Source organism: Perissodus microlepis, chromosome 22, assembly GCF_051167445.1.
Source record: "Perissodus microlepis isolate ML-2025 ecotype Zambia chromosome 22, ASM5116744v1, whole genome shotgun sequence".
NCBI classification, from domain to species: Eukaryota; Metazoa; Chordata; class Actinopteri; order Cichliformes; family Cichlidae; genus Perissodus; species Perissodus microlepis.
The window spans coordinates 4,482,997-4,503,939 of record NC_140481.1 but is presented as its reverse complement, the minus strand read 5'-3'; positions in this window follow the sequence as shown (position 1 = coordinate 4,503,939).

Here is a 20,943-nt window from a genome sequence, read left to right as displayed (position 1 = left end):
GACCTTATGTTTCTCACCCCTGGCTTAAGGCTACTGAAGATCAAGTTAGTTAAACTGTCAGCTTGTGTGCAAGCAGTATTGAGTTTAACAGCTGGAGAATGAGGTGTCACCTCAGGGAGAAAAGCGCATCGGTCTCATCAATTAGTTCCATGGATTAACGAGTTCAGTCCCAGACGAGTAAACCTGCTACAAAGCCCGCCTTTTTCTGACAGGTTAAACTGTGAAATTCGCTTTTGTGAACAATACCAAACCTGACATTCACAGATGACCTTTTCAACTTAGTCAGACTTAATTTTCCGAACTATGTGAAACTTAATTACTAGACGTGTGTCATCATCCAGTTGTGCAGAATACTTGTCTAAACCGCTGCAAGTTGGTTTTCAAATGTATCCAGTTTTCTGGGCCTCCTCCTTTCTTCCTGCTTGTATAAAGTAGGTGTTCCACTTACTTAGACAGGTGCTTGTAATAATGAATCGGACACTCTGCTTGATTTATCTGCGTAGGATAAAGTTCTGCAATACAGAAATGTAGTTGAACTATCTCAGCTTACAGGAAAGTGTTAAAAAGACTGAAATGTTCCCCACAGGTTTCTGTTCTGTCTTTGTTTTGTAAGTGCAATAATTTCAATATGGACCCACAGTTCCTCACCATCCTCTGTGTTTATCTCTCTCTTTCCTCTCACTCTCATCTCATTAGCCTATTTTGCTTTGCTGAAGGGTACCAGTCCCTTCTGGGAAACTTTTGTGGGTGGTTTCTTTGGTTTGAGTTCATTTTAGGCGGCTGAAAAATAATACTGCTGGCTTCACTTTCGGAGCGGGCAAGAGCCTCGCTACATGAGATTATGAGCTGTGAGGCTCAACGCAGACAGACGAGCTCCCAGCTGAATCACTCCACATCAAACCCTTCAATCACCCACCATTTACTGGGCTAAGCACAGTTGAGAGGGCTCCCCGTTGCTCCGTACACACACTTGTGTACACACAAACCTGCTGCACAAATGCTCACACAAAAGAGAATAATTGGTTTTGAAAAATGCTCTTGTACGCATGGACATGCACAGGCCAGCAAATGCATGCACACACACACACACACAATTAGATCACACATGCGAACACATACTAATGAGCAGCCATTTAAATATGCAGCGTGTCTTTGAAATGAGTTAAATGCAAAAGAGAAATATTTATTAGGTTGATATCACTGTTTCTGTGCAAAAGTGCGGTCTGTGCAGGGGAGAGTGCAATGTGCGGATGAGCGCATGTCCCGACGGTGGCACCACAGGGACAAAGTGATTAGTGATATCCATCCGGCAAATCATGCACAAGCACATCATTACCATGCTTCCCTCTACCCTTTTCCTCTCCCTCCTCTCCTCTCATCTCGGTCTCTCTCTGGGGTGCGTTCACTCCCAGCGCTCCTTAAGTGTTTTAACGTGTTAATAATCATTAGGCACTGTTCCGTCAAGTGGGAGAGGTGGTGATAGGATGGATCGGGGAGGAGGAGGGGTGGGGGTGTAATGATTGCCTGACCTCTGACCTGCACCCCTCGACCCCCACCCCCTCCCGCTCCCCACCTTTCCCCGCTCTGTGTTGTGCTGCTGGCCTCTCTCATCTCGGGGGTCCATCAGGGACCTATTAAGGGCTGTCTCACACTCCGCCACCTCACTTAACTCTGCCTTGTCAATATGCTACAGCATGTGTGTGAGGGACAGAGAGACAGAGAGTTTGTGTTTATATTCACCTCCCTGTCTAGGAAGCCAGTTTCTTTCCTCCCCGTTTCCCCCCTCCCTCCCCCCTTTTTCTGTCGATCACTTATTTTCTGCCACGTTTTTTTTCCCTTTCTATTTTTTTAACCCCTCTCACTTTCTCTCTCACTTTTTCTATTTCTCTGTGACTCTCCCTCTCTCTTTCTCTCCTCCCTCCCTCCGTCCCCCTTGCTGCGTCTGTCTTTGGAGATGCTAATTCCCGGTCCGGGGAGACTAGATGAAACAGAGCTGAGTTTCTCTCATTAGCTGACACAGATGCCGAGGCGTGTGGACCTGAATAACAACACCCTGGCAGGCTGCTGCCTCCCCTTCCCTTCCACATGCTCTGTTGACGATCTCACATTCCAGCCATATTCCCCACAAAGCTCAGAGTGTGAGTGTGAGTGTGCGCGTGCGTGTATCAGTCTGTTTGCTTATCTGTATTGCAAGTTTTCTTGAAATATTGCGTGTGCTGCAATGCCATTTTTTAAAAGATCTGGGGGATTTCTTCAGGGAGTCTGGCTAATTTTTAAAACACCTTGAGTGAGCTATGTAACTTCAACAAGAACTTTTTTTTCAAGTTTTGAGACATCAGTAACATTACAACAAACAATCAAGACCATCGTAAGTGAAAAAGTTGGCAGCCTTCATGCAATACTTCACAGCGGTTGCATAGCCAGGACTGGAGTTCAGTACAGGCCGATTATTTCAGAGTGTAACGAAAAGAAAAGTTGTTTTTTTCTGACTGTGATTGCTACAACACCTATGGATAGTAAGAAAAACTGCGCATACACACACAAACAGAATAGTTTGCACTGCTTGTGCAGGTAAAATTAATCTCATTCGCACGTCAGCTCTCACATTCACAGTTTTCCGCTCTTTTCCAGACCTTCAGAATCCTTTCAGCTTTGTCACCTTTCACGACAGCCTGTTGTATTCTTGTCTTGGTGAGAACTCTAAATGCTTCTAAAATCTTATCAATCCTGGGACCAGCTGCAGTCCTCAGCTTCAGTTCACCAGCGCAGTAGCATTTGCAGGTGGCAGTGACCCTTCGTCCTCATCAGCCAAAGCACCTGAACCAAGAACAACAACCACAACACTAAAGTGCTTTGACTGACTCACGGTGTGTGACAGATCAGGTCAGGTCATATTTCTGTGAAACTGGGTTAATTGTTTTTCAGAGCAAAGCCAAGTTGAAACAAGAGTAAGGGACCAAATATTTTTAGCTTTACAAATGGCCTCAGTGGCTGGAGGATCTCCCCTCTTCTTTATGCAGGAACAACGATCTTTCTCTCCTGCACCTTTGAGTGATGCAAGTATATGGTATTGTCCCATACACTGCAGTCATATTTATTTAACTTAGTCATACTTAATATTTTCTCCTGGTTTTTCATACCCAGGTACATTGACTCCATCCCCTTGTAGTTTAAGAAACACTGTGGTTTAGATGGAAGAGACGTTGCAGCACCAGAAACAATGCAACATTAACTTAAAAGCGACATTTTCTTTTATTTTCTTCTTGCTTCATTATTCATCCACGCTCGGTGTAACCATGTGGAGACAAAATGAAGACGCTGAAACAGGAAGGTAAAATGCCACTTTGTATGTACGAGAAACTGTGAGATACAACTCCACTTTTCCTGTCTATGCCACGAGAAGAGTAATAGTAGGTGTGTGGCCGACCATAGCTGCTGGTATTACCAACCTTTTGGACATGAAACACACGACACACAAAACAAAAAGCTTTCATAACACCATCATCTATTCCAAAGACTGGGTCTTTAGGATGCTTCACAAAGTTTGGTGCACTGTTGCATGACTACAGCGAGCAGGCTGCAAAACACTGACATGAAATTCCAAATTTATCGTCTCTGAACCTGTTGTGTAACGTTATATACAATGAAAGCATTGTGTTTTTGCAGAAAATTCCTGCTCAACGGACACACTGTGAAAAAAATTTAAGTCGACATCAAACAATGAGTCCTGATGTTTCTAAACAAGAAAAGGAAGAAACTGAGATTCTGGGTTCATCCAATTCTCAGGAGAAGGCAGCAGCAGGGCGAAGTTCACGGTTTGATCCAGGACTTGAAGCTGTATGACGGCTGCTTTTGTGCATATTTCAGGATGTCAGTGGGGCAGTTTGAACTCTTGTTGGCAGAGTTTGGACCACATCTTAGGAGGCAGAGAAATCATTTCAGAGAGCGGACTGACCCAAAGCAGCGTCTAGCTGTGTTAAACAGCAACATATCACTGTATATCCAGTACCGGTGTGTGTTTTAGCTACGAGCACGCACACTTGGAGTGATCAGACTGAAAAAATCGGAAAGATCAAGCTTGGTTTGGAAAGAAAAATGGCGCAGAGTTGTCCTGCAAAATTACACAGTTGGTTTCCATTAAGAGCACTTAATGCATATTTTTAACACACAAAATATTTGCACAGATTTCACGTGTCCGGTGTGTAAAGGTCTTTAGTATCTGTTACTAATAAAAACTCCACTAACCTTAAGATGAGAAAATTTGGCGTTTGGCACTTACCCTCAGGGAGTCTTTTGAAGTCTTTGGTCCAAACACACATGTTTTAGGTAAATTTCAGTCCAGTTTATATAGTCTAATAATTATATAGATATAATTTAATTTTCATTACTGTTACTTTATCAGCACATAGTGTATGGAAGCTTTTTAATGTAATGTTGAGTTTTTAAGTAAAGATGTGCGCTACAGTACCATGTGGTTGAAGTTGCCTCATGACAGCTTGTCTAAACTGTTAAATCATGTTAAATGAAATTTTAACAAGGCATTTTGAACAAACTCCACATAAATATGAATATATTTTAGTAATTCATTTTTAAGTAATCTCAGAATGAGCTTCAGCAGTGGGAGTCTACAAAACCTGAAAGCTGCTTAACAAAGTCAGAGCCAGTCATTAGTTGGGAGATTGCTCTGAACAAAAAAAACAAAAACAAGCCTTTCAGAAAATACTTGAAAACATGACAATGTTGAAGAATGAACACGGAACACAGCAAAAACATTCGACATGTACTCCACGTAGAAGCCGAACAAAAAAACACGAGCTCTGCGACAGGCAGTAATCCGGCGTTAAACCAGATCCACATGTTAGTCAGATGATACTTTCGGGCATTTCTGCGCTTCCTCGAGAGCCAGACATGACCTCACCGGCCAACGTATGTCATCATCACCGTCATGTCCTACCTGATCTCCACTTCTGATAGTCACCTCCCCACATAGATCTGCCCTCTCACGCACATGCGGCCGTACATAATTCAACATTCATTTATTGAGGCCCGGCTCCTACCTTCTTGCATAATGAATCAAAGAATATTCTGGGTTTAGCTGCAAATCTGACTATTTTTCTACCCACTCACACACTGCTGCTCCTACACACACACACACACACACAGGACTCTTTAACTGAGAGATTGGTCTGAAGTGACAGTAATGTAATATTAATAGCCGGGGGGATGACAGTCTGTCCCCATTGTGTTGATACCCGCAGGCTTGACAGAGCTTTGGTCACACATCCCACTGCTGTACATCTGCTAACACTGGTACAATAAGTCCTCTCTGTCTCTTTCAATCTTCTCTCACTGCCTCTGTTGTTTTGCTTGCAGACTTGAAGATTCAGGGTCTTCTCTGCCCAAGATGTAAGAGCTCAGAAGGAACTTAGCCTGCAAATAGCAAAACACATGTGTTATGATAATTAAAATAAAGTATCTGTTGTTCCAATAACAGTTCAGTAATGTCAGATACAGTCATCTTGTTTAATAAAAAGCCTGAAATTGTTTTTTTTTTAAGTCTCTGTGATCATAGCACTAACACAACAATATTTTCTATCAAAAAACTATTAAAACACTCAGCTAACACACACTGGTGATGACTCAGTGGGGAGGGGGGTATGTTTCTGAAACAGACTGTATTAAAAAGATGGCCTGTGAGTATGTGAAGTAAGGCAAATTTAAAGTGGTTTAACCCTGCATTCTTTCAAACAGCCAGCAGGGGGAAATGCCTCGGGTTTTAAATGTAAAACACCTCCAGGTGTGCTGTCATGGGCCTCTCGGGGGTCGGCAGCAGGGTCTGATTGCTGGTAAATAAAGATGGCTTAGGGCGTGGCTGTTTTGTGATTAACAAGTTGCTTCCATATGAGCATCCAGTGCTTCAGATTTCCTCTTGATTTTATTCAAAATTGTCCTTGTGAAAAAGAGACCCTAAAGCATATGCTGTTCAGTTTTCTTTTCTTTAGCCAAAACATTACATTTCATATCGAAGTGAATAACAGGTTCACGTTGTTTACTAAGCTAGCTAGTACTAGCTTTATGGGCTCCAGGCTCTCGTGCAAATATGTAAAAGTCTGGTTTAAAAAAGGATGCATGCAAGATAGCAACAGCTGAAATCCCAAACTCGAGCCTTTGAGACCTCACATTAACAGTTAATGTCTCTGTACGTGCATGTTAATTAGATGGAATATTTAAAATTGGCATTTGAGGTCACTTTTACAATTATTTACCTCAAGGTTAATTTTAGAAGCTCAGACAGAATAAACCCGAATGCTTTAGGTCAGAGTTTACTTATCATATAAAAATACATGTGGTTACAAATTTTCTTGCATCTGAGGGTCTGAATGAGAAGAAAAACACTTTATAGAAATAAAATCATTTTAATTTAAACGAAGCTTCATTCAATATTTTTGTCATGCCATCAACATCATCTCCCCGCAGCTATGATGTGATAATACACAATTTCATGTAACTGTCACGTGAAAATGACATCAGTCATCAATCAGCTGTATTAAGCCTATGGAAACATAATATGGGGATGTAAATTTGAGCCACCGCATAACACTGTTAGTGTCCTCAGCTGCCCGAACACCTGCAGCTTAAATCTGCGTATGATACGAAGTTCATGTTGCATGTTTAAAAAGCTCTCATCATTGCTCTCTCTCATTGTTGCTCAGATACTTTGAACGGAGCATTTTCTGCCAAATCAAACTGGAAAAAACATTTGCTATAAATGTCACTTTCTTGATGTAAGTGTCCGGGGCCATTTCTGGACACTTTGGCGCCCTAGGCGAGACATCCACTGGCGCCTGAGGGGTCTGAATTTTTCACTAGAATGATTTATTTGTAATAAAGTCGTCCGAATTCAAATGTAACTTTATACAACTTCTGTGTCATACCATCAACATCGCCCGTCAGCGTCTTTACGCAAACAGCAGTTATCTTCCTGGTTGTAGGAAATTACCTGATTATTCATATCACTGTGCTGGTTACAGGTGATTGTGATTCTTTCACACTGCAGTGTCTTGTTTATCTAACGAGGGGCTGAGCCACATATAAATGACAGGACCTGTTCTATAAAACAAGACCCAATTTAATTCATATTTTACATCATTATGGAGACTATTGAGCGCCATTTAGGCCAACACTAATAAAAGTTCAGACTATTTTACATCTGCAGTACTAAGCATTCAGAAAATACGTGAATTGTTTTCTATATTATCATCAGGATTTTATAAAATCAGTGTACAAGCTCTTATGCAGAAAATCCTGCACAGAACAAACCTTTTGAACAAAATGTTCCCTCTACGCTGCTCAAACTTGAGTTCTGTGAAAAACCATCATTCATCACAAAAACGTATCAAATTATCAACATTCTTGAAAGCATTTGCTAATGTATAAGCTCGTATATACTTTACAAGCTCAATCTATGGTGTCATTCTGTCACTAATGCCTGCCTCGCTTCCTAATATTTCCACCTTTATCTTTTGGCAAACCCTTCAGTGTGGTTTATTTTGTAGGCACATTAGCATTTTGGGGATGTAGAAATGTAATTGACTTTATTATACTTTGATTAGTCTGTGAAATATTTCATTAAAAGGAAAAAGTGTACAGGGATGTGGTTTGACTTGAACACGGTAATGAAGTGAAAGCTGTTCTCAGATTTCCTGGCCTTCAGTTATTCAGCGCACAGCCCTGACGTGCGCAGCCATAGCGTTCTGGCCTGAAGGATAAAGGCCCCTTTCCTTCAGAGAGAGGGGGAAAAAAGGAGGGAAGACAGCGCCGCTTTGACTTAGCAGTTTTGTGCCCAGGACCAAAGAGAGACAGAAGAGACGGGGAGAAAGATCGGGTCTGTCTGCCTTCAATCACACGAGTCCAAGTCAAAATCCCCATCTGAGACACAGATGCAGACGAGCGGAGATGGAGAGAAGGGGGGAGGAGAGGGAAGAGTGGGGGGGAGAGAGGACGAGGAGGAGCAGCAGGGGAAGTCATTATCACTTCCTAACCTCACTCGCAGTCTAATGTATTCAAGGGGAAAGAGTTAGATTTGTTCCCTTTGGCAGCCGACCGTAAACAAATCGATTCGAATGGGAGAGATATAAAGAGCTGTTTATAGTGCCACCGCATCTGCGAACGTGTGTGCGCTCGTGTATTGTCACTGTGCTTTAGTGTGACACAGTATGGAAATGCCATTATGCACGCTCACTGTTCGGCTTTAGCTTCTGCTGCAGCTTTCAACTGTACATCTCATGAAGAATAACCGCGAACCAGCCAGTGTGTGCGTGTGCACAAACTCGTGCACGGTCCCACGTGGCTTTTTTCCCCCCCTCTCCTTCTTCTTCTGTGCTTTATATTTTTTGGGTTTTGTTTTTCTACACCGTCATTGGTGGTCTGCTGTCGGCCGCGGCCTCTTGTTTGAGCTGCAGTTAGCCGGCGTCTGGTTTAATCGAAAGTTCGAAGAGTCCCAGTGCTGCTCCTGGATCCGGACTGAGGGGGATTATTGTAATGACTCGAGAGAATGGGTGTGTGCGCAAGTGTGTGTGGGCAAGGGTGTTGTCCCTTGTTGAGAGACGGTTCAACAGCCTCGAACTCATTCAGGTAGAAGGGGCTTTACCAGCCAAGCATCCGCACAGGGCGCCACTTGTCCCGATTTGATTTTGGACATATTTGAGGATCCGTCAGAAAACTGATGAAAGGAAAATATAGAGCTAATCCTTGTTAAAATTAAAGTTTGTGTGGTGCATGCGCACACACACACACACACACACACACACATATAAATACATACCCGGGCATGTGTAACCTAAGTCTGTTGTGATTCCTGTCCTGGTGAGGCCTGGAGGAGTCTGGGAGAGGTTAAAGAAACACTGTGCAGTGTGAAAACACACTCATGAGGTGTGCTGCTTGAAATAGGACACACACACACACACGCGCACACACACACACACACACACACCAGGCTTTGATTAGTTGGGTCAGCCTGTGCTTGCCAGTGAAACAGTATTCACTCAGGTTAGGGAACCTTGCTTTAATAAAAGGTCATCTCAGCGAGGCGGCCATTTTGAGGATTACTCCTCCGGTTGGCCTCGGTTACCTCTGAGACGCTGCGGTTCAAAGGTCAGGGTTGTGACTGTTACAAAAGAAATGCAAAATGTCGGGCATGCTTGCTCGCTAATGAACAGAAAGTCTTGTGGATTTAAGTGATTAACTTAAAGGCATGAAGAGAGGCCGCTGAGGGGGATCCAGAAAATTGAGGGAACATTGAAATTATTTAGAGTTGTGTCTATTTCAGGTAATCCCACGAGGAAATGAATCATTTCTCAATCGCTGACTTAATCACCACCAGCAAAATACAGCACATGGGCCGACACCTGGAATCCAGATAAATAGTTTTTTTGATAAAAGGATAAGTTTCTTGAGCTTTCTTAACAAATTGCATCGAACAAAGGCCACAGTGGACTGACCCTGGACAGAGCCTTTTTGTCTGTGGCTACTAATATATCCCATTCCTCTGTGCTGCGAGACAGTGCTAACCTGCTTCTATAAATCGATATGAATTCATCCACAGCTAAAAAAAAAAGTCCCAAATATATTCATAATTTTTAGCCACATTTTAACACAGAACTTTTATAATTTCCACTTTTTTCTGTCGTGTAAAGTGAACAGTGCCGGATGCTCAGAAAAAACATGGTCGATAACAAGGGCAGCTTACGTACAAGTAAGTGAGCCAGAAGACTTCAGACTGCTCAAAATGCACTCTTTCTGTGCTTTTTTTTAAACTCTTGGTTCTCTTTTATGTCAGTGAGAGAAGATATTCCTAATATGGTCATCTTAGGCACATTGGCTGCCCTTCTTGGTTAGTTTAAGAAGGGCAGCCAATCAGAATTTGAGTCATGCAAAGCTGCTCTAGTCCAAGAACAGAAACATGTTAATACTTATGAACTAATTTGTATCTAGTTACAAATGCATGGTACGGAAGTTGAAAGTGTTAGTAGTTAGCAGTGTTTGTCTTTTATTTTTGTCCCCTTTGACAACAATATAGAACAAAGAAAGTTTTACCCTTTAATGTGTGTTTGTTTTAGGTTATATAAAAACCACAAAAACTACATATGAGATTACTGTTTTATTTATTTATCTTTTTACTGTTGGAATATCTGGTCACTATAAGGTGGTAATGCAGCACAAAAAAGCCTTGGTTTCTGTGAACGACACTGTGCACACAAAGGTGTTATTTCTGTTCTATGTGATGTGATGATGGCACAGCTAATAATGGCTGCTCAGCTGCAGCCAATCCAGCGGGTGCATGTGACCTGTTTCGAAGAAGTGTCTCCTCGTCCTCTCACTCATCTCTCTTACACACACACACACACACACACACACACACACACACACACACACACACACACACACCCCAGGATGGCTGACGCAAATGTTACTCCTCAATTATTCAGCCACTTTAAATGGCAACCCGCACGGGCAGAGCTGAAGCAGGAAAGAGCAAGAGCACCACTATAATACGTAAATACAAGTATATGTTACACAAAGTGTACTGCGGTATTGTAAGAAACTTGATTTCATTTGAAAAAGCCAAAGATCAAAGAGCCAGCGTGCGACTGTAAACAACACGCGGCAGCACATATTTGTGCAGTGACGACAGCGCCGATGTGTTGTGTCATTAGGTTGTCACTTTGTGATTTAAGGAAGCATATTGAACAGATTTAGGAAGACACGGACATCAGCAGATTTCCTGAGTGCGCAGCACTCACTCTCACATGTTCCTGATTCAGAAAGCAACACGAGAGCGCTTCATATTCCTACCGTATGCATTCTTTGTTCCACACCGTATGTTTGCTTGGGATGATAAACAATCAATCCCGGCGACGCTGAGCCATCAACAGATGAATAGTGATGAGGTCGGGGTAAATATTAGTCATGTGCTGATCGCTAGGATGATAAATGCAGAGAATACAGACACACACACACATTTTCACCCGTCGCTCCGTAGCTGGGATCACTTAGTGGCTCTGCTTTGGGCCAGCGACACTTGGAAAGTGTGGCAGTGGTGTCAGCAGTGTTTTGTGAAAACTGAATTAATCAGCTCTGGATATTCCCTCTTGTGATTTCATGGCTAATTTCACCTTTATTTAAAGCACACACACTGTAACGTGTTGAGGATGTATGAATAAACTGCAACAACAAACGTTCCTTCAACCTGTAATAATAAAAGTAGAGACAAACAAGGCCGTGAATTCCCTCCACACCAAGCTGGATCCAGAAAAATATCTTGGTTTCGATTAGTTTGTGATATTAACTTCAGAATAGCAAATTAGCTTATTTTAATATGATATGTATTTGTGAAGATCCCTCCATCCATCCGTTGTCTTCCATGGGCGAGGGGCAGGTGCACCAGTCTATTGTAGGCTTATTTGTGAAGAGTTAGTGCGAAATATCCAGTCTTTGCAAAAATCTCTAAATCTGGGTTCCAAATCTGGAAGTTAAACACTTCTGAGTCATTCAAATCCATCCATAACTTTTTGAGTAATCCTGCTACCAAACTGACAAACCAATCAGACAAGCCGAACCAATCACTGACCTCTTTAGTGAAGGTGCTCAGATGCATATGTTCCTCTAACTGCAGCAGAATAATAATAATAGAATAATCTGAAAACGGTGTGCCGTGTGTATTTTGATAAAGCTTATAGTTAGGGCTGGATTAGGTGCCCCTCTGCCCTCCCTTAGGTCCACTGCAATAGGCCTAGGCTCCTGGAGGTTTCCCATGATGCACTGAGTCCTTCTTCACTCACCTCCTTTCACTCGCTCAGTGTTTATGCACCACTTTGCATTTAATCATTAATTAATATCCATCTCTGGCTCTCTTCCACACTGTTTCTTTTGTCCTTTCTCACTCCCCTCACCCCTGATTCTGCTCGAGGTTTCTTCCTGTTAAAAAGGAGTTTTTCCTTCCCACTGTCACCAAGTGCTTGCTCAGAAGGGGTCTGATTGTTTGGGTTTTCTCTGTATTATTCCATGGTCTTTACCTTACAATATAAAACCCCTTAAGGAGACTGTTGTAGCTATTTGGCGTTATATAATGTGAAATTGAGGTTTTGATAAACGCTCACAACTAATTATATATGTTCTTATTAATAATAAAACAAACAAAAGAGAAAAATGAAAGGCTTTCTAATAATAACTTAGATGTGTGATAGTCAAAAACAGTGAGGCAAAGCCAAAAGTGCCACAAACAGCTATACCAGCAGTGTTTGAAGTTAGGTATGTAAAGAAGCGCCTATATTTTACATTATCTACATTATTAGCATTGTGATTTATATGCGCATAAACTCAAATACATATGCATTTGCTGGGGTCTCCATTCAGGTGTGGATTAATGCACACAACTAGGGTCTATATTTGTCACATGCTCCAGAGGAATGAGCTGTACAGTATCTGGTTTATTTATTAGTTACTGGGTAATATAGTGCATGCCTAATTAGAAAGTAGGAGGAAAAGATACAGTACAGTGACAGCGGATCATAATGTGTGTAGTGCAGCAGCGATGAGAGGGTTTTAAAAAGGGTGCTTGCTGTAGTAAAGGTGAAAGGTTGCAGTCAGGGTGGGTGCTGCAGCACCTGGTTAACTCCCTCCATCTTTGTATTTAATGCAGCGATGATGAGATAATCCGCCCACTTCTACACTGTAAAGATGTCTCTATCCTCTGGCCCTTATCACACACACAAAACACACACACGCCGCGACATCTAAGGCTCGGTCCGTGCGTTTGAGGTACCAATCTCATAGGAACAGCTGTAGCCTACAGCCTATATGGAGATAGAGGGGACCCAGTCACCCTGACCCTGTCACCCCGCACACACTGCACAAGCTCTCGCAGAACAAGAGGCGAATGCTGGGGGAGGCGGCGGTTCACTGGAGCTACTTCAAGCAGCTCGCTATAGAGACCTAGAGAGCATTATCTGATTGAGGTGTCTGCACACAGAGGTGCTGAAACAGCTTAGTCCACTGCTGAGTAGGAGGTGAGAACAAAATAGATGGCTGTTGATGCAATTTTAAGCTTCTGAAAATATCCATCCTAAAATGAATCAACGCTCGCACACACGGATGATGGGTAAAGTATTACAGAAATGGATTTGGAGACGATTACACATCTTTTTCTCAAGATTGATTTGGTAATTTTTTTTCTTAAGAAAAAAAGACAACATTTCCCACAACCCCCCAGTTTTATCCCGCTTGGTGGCAGTTGTCTCTCTTTGGCTTACTTTGATTTTCCATTTTTTCCATCAAAGCAGGTGAAAAATGAAAATATTAAAACAACTTGTAAATTAACAAATATTATAGAAGTAGCTGAGAGTATTTTTTTTAACTATTAATATTATTTCTAATGATTTTTAGTCAAAGAAACAAAAACCTTTTAGCCGCATTTGCTCAAAAGTAAGGGTTTCAAAAAAGCTTTTCTTTGACACGTTGTTGGGGAGATCACAGGCAACTGTAACATTTTTGACTTTTCATAACTCACTCTCAATTTAAAATACAATATCAATCTTTTTAATAGAAGAACTCTGTGTGAATTAATTACTCATAAATTGGACACATTTTCACTAATAAGCAAATGACCAAATTCAGTCATTTTAAATTTAACACAAGAAGCCATCGTGTTGCACATGTCTTTACCAAGGGCTTGTGCTGTTGTACCACTAAAAATACCTCTGTATCTTTAAAAAAAAAAAAAGAAGAAAATTCGTTCTTATCTCCTTGTGAAATCTGTGCAAGTGAATCTCTTCAGCCACTTGAAATCAGCCACACTGATGCTTTGCTGACATATTTAATATTAATACATCCTGTGAAAAATGATGTTTTTCACTACTTCAAAATGTCATGTTCCATGTGACTGGAGCAGTTGGAACATCATGTTTTAGCCGCCATCATAAAATCTTGTATGCTAGTAAGCAACAGCTTTGCACAAGTTGCACATCATTGATTTTGACTCAGAGTTAAGTTAGGTTAATGCAATTTAAAGTTGCCTCTTTTTTCTTTTCAATTTTAAGCAGAGATTTTTGTACAGACACACACTGACTAAGAAAAAAAAACCTCAACAAGATTATTTTTTAAAAATACTATAGAGGATATTTAGAGAAGCTTAAAGTAACTTTTCTCTAAATGAACACAGCCTACACGTTTTAAAACAAAATGTTTTTGACTGTAGTTGAAACTATTTATTTTGCACCAAAATATTTATAACATAATCTTTTTTTCTTTTTTTCTTTCTTTTTTGGAAAATTTAACAACCATATAATATTTTCAATTATTATCACGTTTAGAATATAACAAGTGCAGGTCAAATTCTGATGTAATGTGCTGCTGCAGATTTATGTATGTATTTTGACTGGTGAAATTTCACCCACTTACCTAATTTCAGCACAGTGAAAACTTCCATTTAACCCAATCCTACTAAAAAGACAAACTTAATTAAATCCACTGCTGGAGCAGGTGAATATATTCAATCAGTACCCAATAATGCAATTAAAAGTTTCCCCGGGAGCCCGCTGATCGCCTCAGATTTGAGTTGATTGTGTATCCTGGTGCGGTGATGTGGTGCGGAGAAGCTGATGTTAGCAGCAGGTGCTGGGTATCATGTACCTGAGCTGGGCTCCAGCTAGTGCGTATCACAGCAGAGCGGTGGCTGTTGATTATAAGGCTCTGCAGTAGGGATGCTCATTAATCACCTCGCTACTGATAATCTCATTTAGTGCCGCCAAATTACCTCAGGCTATTGCATGTGTGCTCGCCTGGTGTGTGTGCGACTGTGTCAACATTCACCCCTAATTATGCCCCATTACTCGCACTCAACCCCAAGTATTCGTTCCACCCTCGTTCTCACCACAAGCACATCCACTCTGCAACACACACACGGTGTCATTGATCTGCAGATAATAGTCAGTGGCGACAGCTGAGGGTGGATCTGTGAGCTTTAATGACTCTGTAATTACTAGCATAAACAGCAGTAGAAAGCGTTCTCTGGGTTACACTCAGATGTTGGTATCTGCTGCCACCTTCCAGTCAGAGTGAAAAGTGACAAAATGAAGATGTAATTTAATCTTACACACGGCAGATGGCAATACTAAATCCCGAATGTGGCATCGGCGGAAGAGGCACTCAGGTCAGGGCCGTCAAACCAGTTTCAGCCCAGATACGACTCATTTTGATCTCAGATATGCCATAATATTCTGTACACAAATGAACTTAATGTGTTTTTATACCCACACCAAATTCACAGTCCTCAGCTAACCTAAATTGCCGGTCTTTGGACTGTGGGGGAGGTAACAGAAGCCTCTGTGGTGCATCCAAACAGATAAATGGATTTAAACCCAGGACCTTCTTGCTGTGATGCACTAGAGCTGATCATTGCACAGCGTTGCCTACCCACAAAATCCATTCCATAATCCCATAATCCATTTTGTTTAATTTAAAGAAAGCTCACATTTAATGAACCTTTCATTCACCAGACATCACCATGATGCTGTGATCTGCATCAGACCAGCTGTGTCACAATCTATGTTCTCGCTCTTACCTGTGTGGGTTTCCTCCAAGTACTCCGACTTCCTTCCACACTCCTAAAACAACCGCGTCAGGTTAACTGGTCATTCTAACCAGCCGGTCGGTGTGAATGGTTGTGTGTCTCTCAATGTTCACCCTGATGACCTGTCCAGGGTTTTTCCCACCTCTCATCCTATTACAGAAGCAAGACAAATTGGATGGATGGAATTTGTCTCCGTTTTTACGCATCTGGCCCAGCAGCAGACTGGCTGCCAGAAGCACCAGAACATTTCCCAACAGCCTGTGGATCCTTTGGCCTCCTGGGAGTGGTCAGCCTCACCACCAATAAAATAATAAAAATGAATTAGATGACATGCATCTCAGAAATAACTCTTCAGGCAGGACCCTTTTGGAGCTGTCTGCTCAGTATGATGTGTTGGTGCAGCATAGACGTAAAACAGTCAGCTTAACTTAAAAAGAAGTGCCAGTCAGAAACAGCAGCACACTTAGCCTGTTTGTACTGTTGTAGCATATGTTCAGCTTAAGTGAAATGTTTGTATAATTTCTTTTTTATACTTTTGCTTGAATATAAAGACAATCCTGTGAACAGTTTCGTATCTTAAACTCATGCTTACACTTGTAAGCAAGTGTAGGCTAATTTAGATTATTCCCTCAGTTTTCACTGCTGTGCTCAGAGCCACACCGTAAAATCTCACATTTCAGAGCCACATTTCTGTATCGTGTAATCTGGATAGATTTGTTCCCAGACTATCCAAACCCTTTATATCACATTAAGGGTATGGGATAGACTGTTACTGATAACACATTTTCACTTTTTTATTTTAAAGATGAAGCATTAATTTACCACAGTAACGTCAATGATTTTCCCTTTTGCAAGTTTTTGTATAGTCAGACTCTCTGTCCACCTCCCTTCACTCGTTTACCAAAACACATAATAAACAAAGTTAACGAAACATTTGACTGATGTGTTATTATTCTTCCAAATTATTCTATAGATACTGCAATAAATGTGGCCAGAGAGAGCTATCACTTATTTTTGGTTAAACACTGATTAGCTAGCATATTGCTGTAGTAGTGGCCAGATTTTTGTTTTTATATGGTGTAAATGACTCATGGGGAGAAAGCTTATCTGCCTGGTTGTGTTATTTACTATTTGTCCATCATAGGTTATTAATTAGCCACAGGAGTTGGCTAATTCCTGATGCATCAGGTGTAAAGCTGTTGCAGTGACCACGTGAGTGTGTATAGTAGCGGTTTCTAAAAAAGAATGTGTATATATATCTATATATATAGATATATATATAGATAGATATATATGCAGAGAGAGAGAGAGAGTTTGTATCTCATCTCTTTTTATGTATTTTTTGTATCACAGTAGCGTGCATCCCCTTTTAATCCACCTAACTTATCTCGAATCTCACCTTCATTATAATTCTCATTCTGTGTGATCCAGGTCTGCCGAATATCATTACTGACTTCAAAGCGGGATACAGAGGCGGACTTTAATCAGGAGGTCCCAGCGATGGCGTGCCTCTGTCACCTCTGGGTAGTGTGGTGCAGCTGATTCCAGCCAAATTAATATGGAGATGAAGTGCAGTGCATGTGGGAAAGATGGAGGAGCAACAGCGCCGAAAGAGTCGTGTGTTTAGAGCCAGTCACTTACCGAGAAACACCTTAATGAAAATGTTAAAGCTGCCATTTCCTCCAGCTGCTGATGACCACCAGGGGGCAATCGTGTTACACCCAGCCCTTTTCCCACTGCGCTGATATTTTCAAGGTTGAATGAGGACTTAGAAGGAATTCTTGCTTTCTTTTCAAGAGGAATTTTTAATAAATGACAAAATGATAATTAAGGACATTTGAGGCTGATGTGCTAACAAGCTAAGAGGGTTGCTAGAGAAACAAATCCAAGCATGAATATTTTCAACAATGCAGGGCATCTCATTAGCCATACAGCAGAATAAAAATCAAGGTGCCCTGACATTTAATAAAACTCATAATACTGTTATGAAAATACATATTTGTATGCAAAGGGTTTTCTTTCTTTTTTAAATGAAGGCAGAAGGAGCTGTAGAAGTTCCACACTGGCTGCACAGAGGAGAAAGAAGTAAAAGGAAAGAGGGAATAAAGAGAGATGATAGTTAACAGGATAGAGAAGGAGCACAAAGGGACAAGATTATGTGATGAGGTGACAAGGTGTCCTTGAATGTTGAACTGTGTCTGCACCCTTCATCCATCCCCATGGTGACTCGGATGCAGACCTGATAAAAATGCACCGGGGCATCAGCCTGCCTCCCGTCTCTCCCCTCTCTTACTTGTGTGCCACATTGTTCCCTGCTCTTATCTGTTGTCATGCTTTACTCTAAAAACCAAGCACACACTCATCCTGCTTCCTCCCGCATTAACCAGATAAACCCAACACACACACACACACACACACACACACACACACACACACACACACACACCACCACTCTTTCTATTGTCTCCATTTTCTGCCGAAGAAGCTGAGGCTCTTCTCATCCACAGCTTCCTCTCAGCCTTCTCTTGAGGAATTATGACCCTGGGGACTTAATGAGTGATCTAATTTCTGCTGTGCAAACAACGCATGTACTCTGTGGCCCACAGGCAGCTTTGAAGGCTACCTATGTGTGTGTACGTGCATAATGGAGTGACAAATTGGCTATTTTGTTCTAATAATAACATATCACAATGATTTTCCACACTCGTCTGATTGATTACCATGCCAACATCAGTCTGGCATCCACACAGCTTCCCTCATCTGTCCGAAAAATCACATGTGACAAGAGGGTGATTTGTGTGTTTAACCCTTGTTTTAACCAGAAACTAACTACAAACACAGAAAGGGTAAGTCAATATCGCTCTCAGTCTAAGCAGGGCTCCAAGTGAGATGTCTATAGCGTCATCACAAAAGCTAAGAATGCTTATGTGCATGTTATATTTATGTTTTTTATAAATTTGCAAGAATTAAAAAAAATGTTTTGTCATTGTGGGGTATTGTGTTTAGAATTCCCGGATTTTATTGGCTGTGTGCAGTTTGAGCACAAAGCCCTGACCCTGCTCTGAACGCTCCTTCCTCTTTGCATTCGTCTCTATATGAAAAAGCTACTTTCATCAGTAGCTTTGATTAGAGTCTTGCCTATTAAAGAATTAAACAGCTACCACCCACGGACTGTATTAAAAAGACGGATGCTGTCTCTGAGTCTGAACAGTGAAACCAATGTAGAAGTTCCTTACACCTGCAAGTGTTTTTTCTTATGACCAGCAGGGGGCGACTCCTCTGGCTCCAAAATGAGCTGACTGTTTAGAGGCTTATGATAAATTCTTCCATTTTAGTATTTCCCTATTAATTATAAATGGACTTGCACTCAATACTCGCGTTGTGTTTATACACCATGCTGCATTTAATCATTAGCTTTTACTTCCTGTGAAAAGGGAGTTTTTCCTTCTCATTGTCACCAACTGTTTGCTCATAAGGGGTCAATTTATTGTTAAGGTTAGTCTTTGTTAATGTAAGTCTTTACCTTACAATATAAAGCACCCTAAGGCAGCTGTTTTTGTGATTTGACTCCATAATCAATAATAATGAATTGAAAATTGAACTATCTTGAATTCTGATTGGTGGACAACCTGCTCTACATCCTGAGCCACAGCCTTCCCCATTTATGATCCTAATGGGTAGTTTCCAGTCTTAAACATACAGCATGATGTTTAATTATAAAGTTAGACAATAAAACAGGGTTTGCTTGAATCACTGTCTCACAATGTGATTGGTAAGTTAGGGTCTCACTCAGATACATCCCTTTCTGCAGAAAGCAGTGGGTGAGGTCATGCCAGCTATGTCAGCAGCAGCACAAAATATCCATGCCAGATATTACAAAACCAAAATATACTTTTTCAAAGGGGAAGTTCCAACATCGAACTATGTTGTTTTGCATAGCACCACACATACACGAACACACACACACACACACACACACATATATATATATATATATCACCCGAGACAGACTCACACAGAGATGAAAAATCTCTAGCTGTCTCTCTTTGGTTGAAACTTTCAGGCATGTTGCACTTTTCACCACATTCCTAATCAGTGATGCCACAGCAGGAGCTTTCCATCAGCTGTCAAAGGCAAAGCACCTGCTGTGACATCACTGATTGGAGTGAGAACTGAAGCACTGGAAAGTTTCAACCTGCAAAAACAGTCGAGGAGAAGCAGTTGTGATGATTTAGCCATTAAAGCTGCCCCTCCGTCAAAAACTTTACCATGCACGTATGTTTACAAGGCTCAGTCGGGATTGAATGCAAAGCAGCACAATTCTGAATTTTTAGCATCCTTAAATTCATCTGTTCGGTTTTACAGCCCACAGCTTTACTCTTTTGGACCAGTCTCAGTGCTTTCATGGACATGTTGTCATGCTAGCATGCTCCTTACCCAACGCTAAAGAGCAGAACACAAAGGATGGAGTGGCAATAGTATCATGAATGAATAAAGTAAGAAAGATCGTAATACTGTACTCATATTCACCTTCAAGTGTTGTCAAATGCTTTAACCAGTAAGTCAAATACAGCTCAGGGGTGGCTGACAGGTTCTCCTGTTCAGAGCAGTGATCATCAGATGGTCGTTACCTGGTTTAAGCGCAGCAGAATCATCATGTGTGCTGTTAATTGGAGCCCACAGTCAGCAAATACTTTACATTATACTGTGGTATATTCAGGAAGGCAGCGACCCTGCCGAACAGTGAAAGCGTTTTAATTGATGTTATTGGAGGGGTATTTTTAGCCAGCTTGCACTGCTCACAGCAATACATGAATATTACAATGGTTTTATCCCAATTATCTCCCCTGGCCATCGATCCTAGCTGTGAAAATCGCCATCACTTCATGGCTAATGCAGCTAATCTGTAAAGATACGAGAGTGGCAGAAGGAAATGAGAGGACAAAAAGCGAGTGTAGGTCTGGATTAATTTTTTTTCCTGTGCCACCTGTTAGCACTAATGTTTTATTGCAGGTGTGTGAGAACATGTTGGATAAGTGCACACTTAATGGGGTGAGCAAGACCCCGGTTCATCCGATGGGTTTGCTGCGCATTTGCTGTGTGACTCTAATGCCCTTGTCCTTGCTGGGAATAAATGGCCTTGCATCCTTGCTCTAGTCCACGGAGAGCAGAGTAGCATTCATTATGTGCTCGCTGCAGGGTACGTCATCAAGGTTGGGAGGAGAGGATCGAGGCTCAGGTTTGAAATGAGAATAGTAGAGGTGGCGGTGAAAGCACTCTCCACCCCCCACCCCTTCTCTCCTCCCATCTCTCTT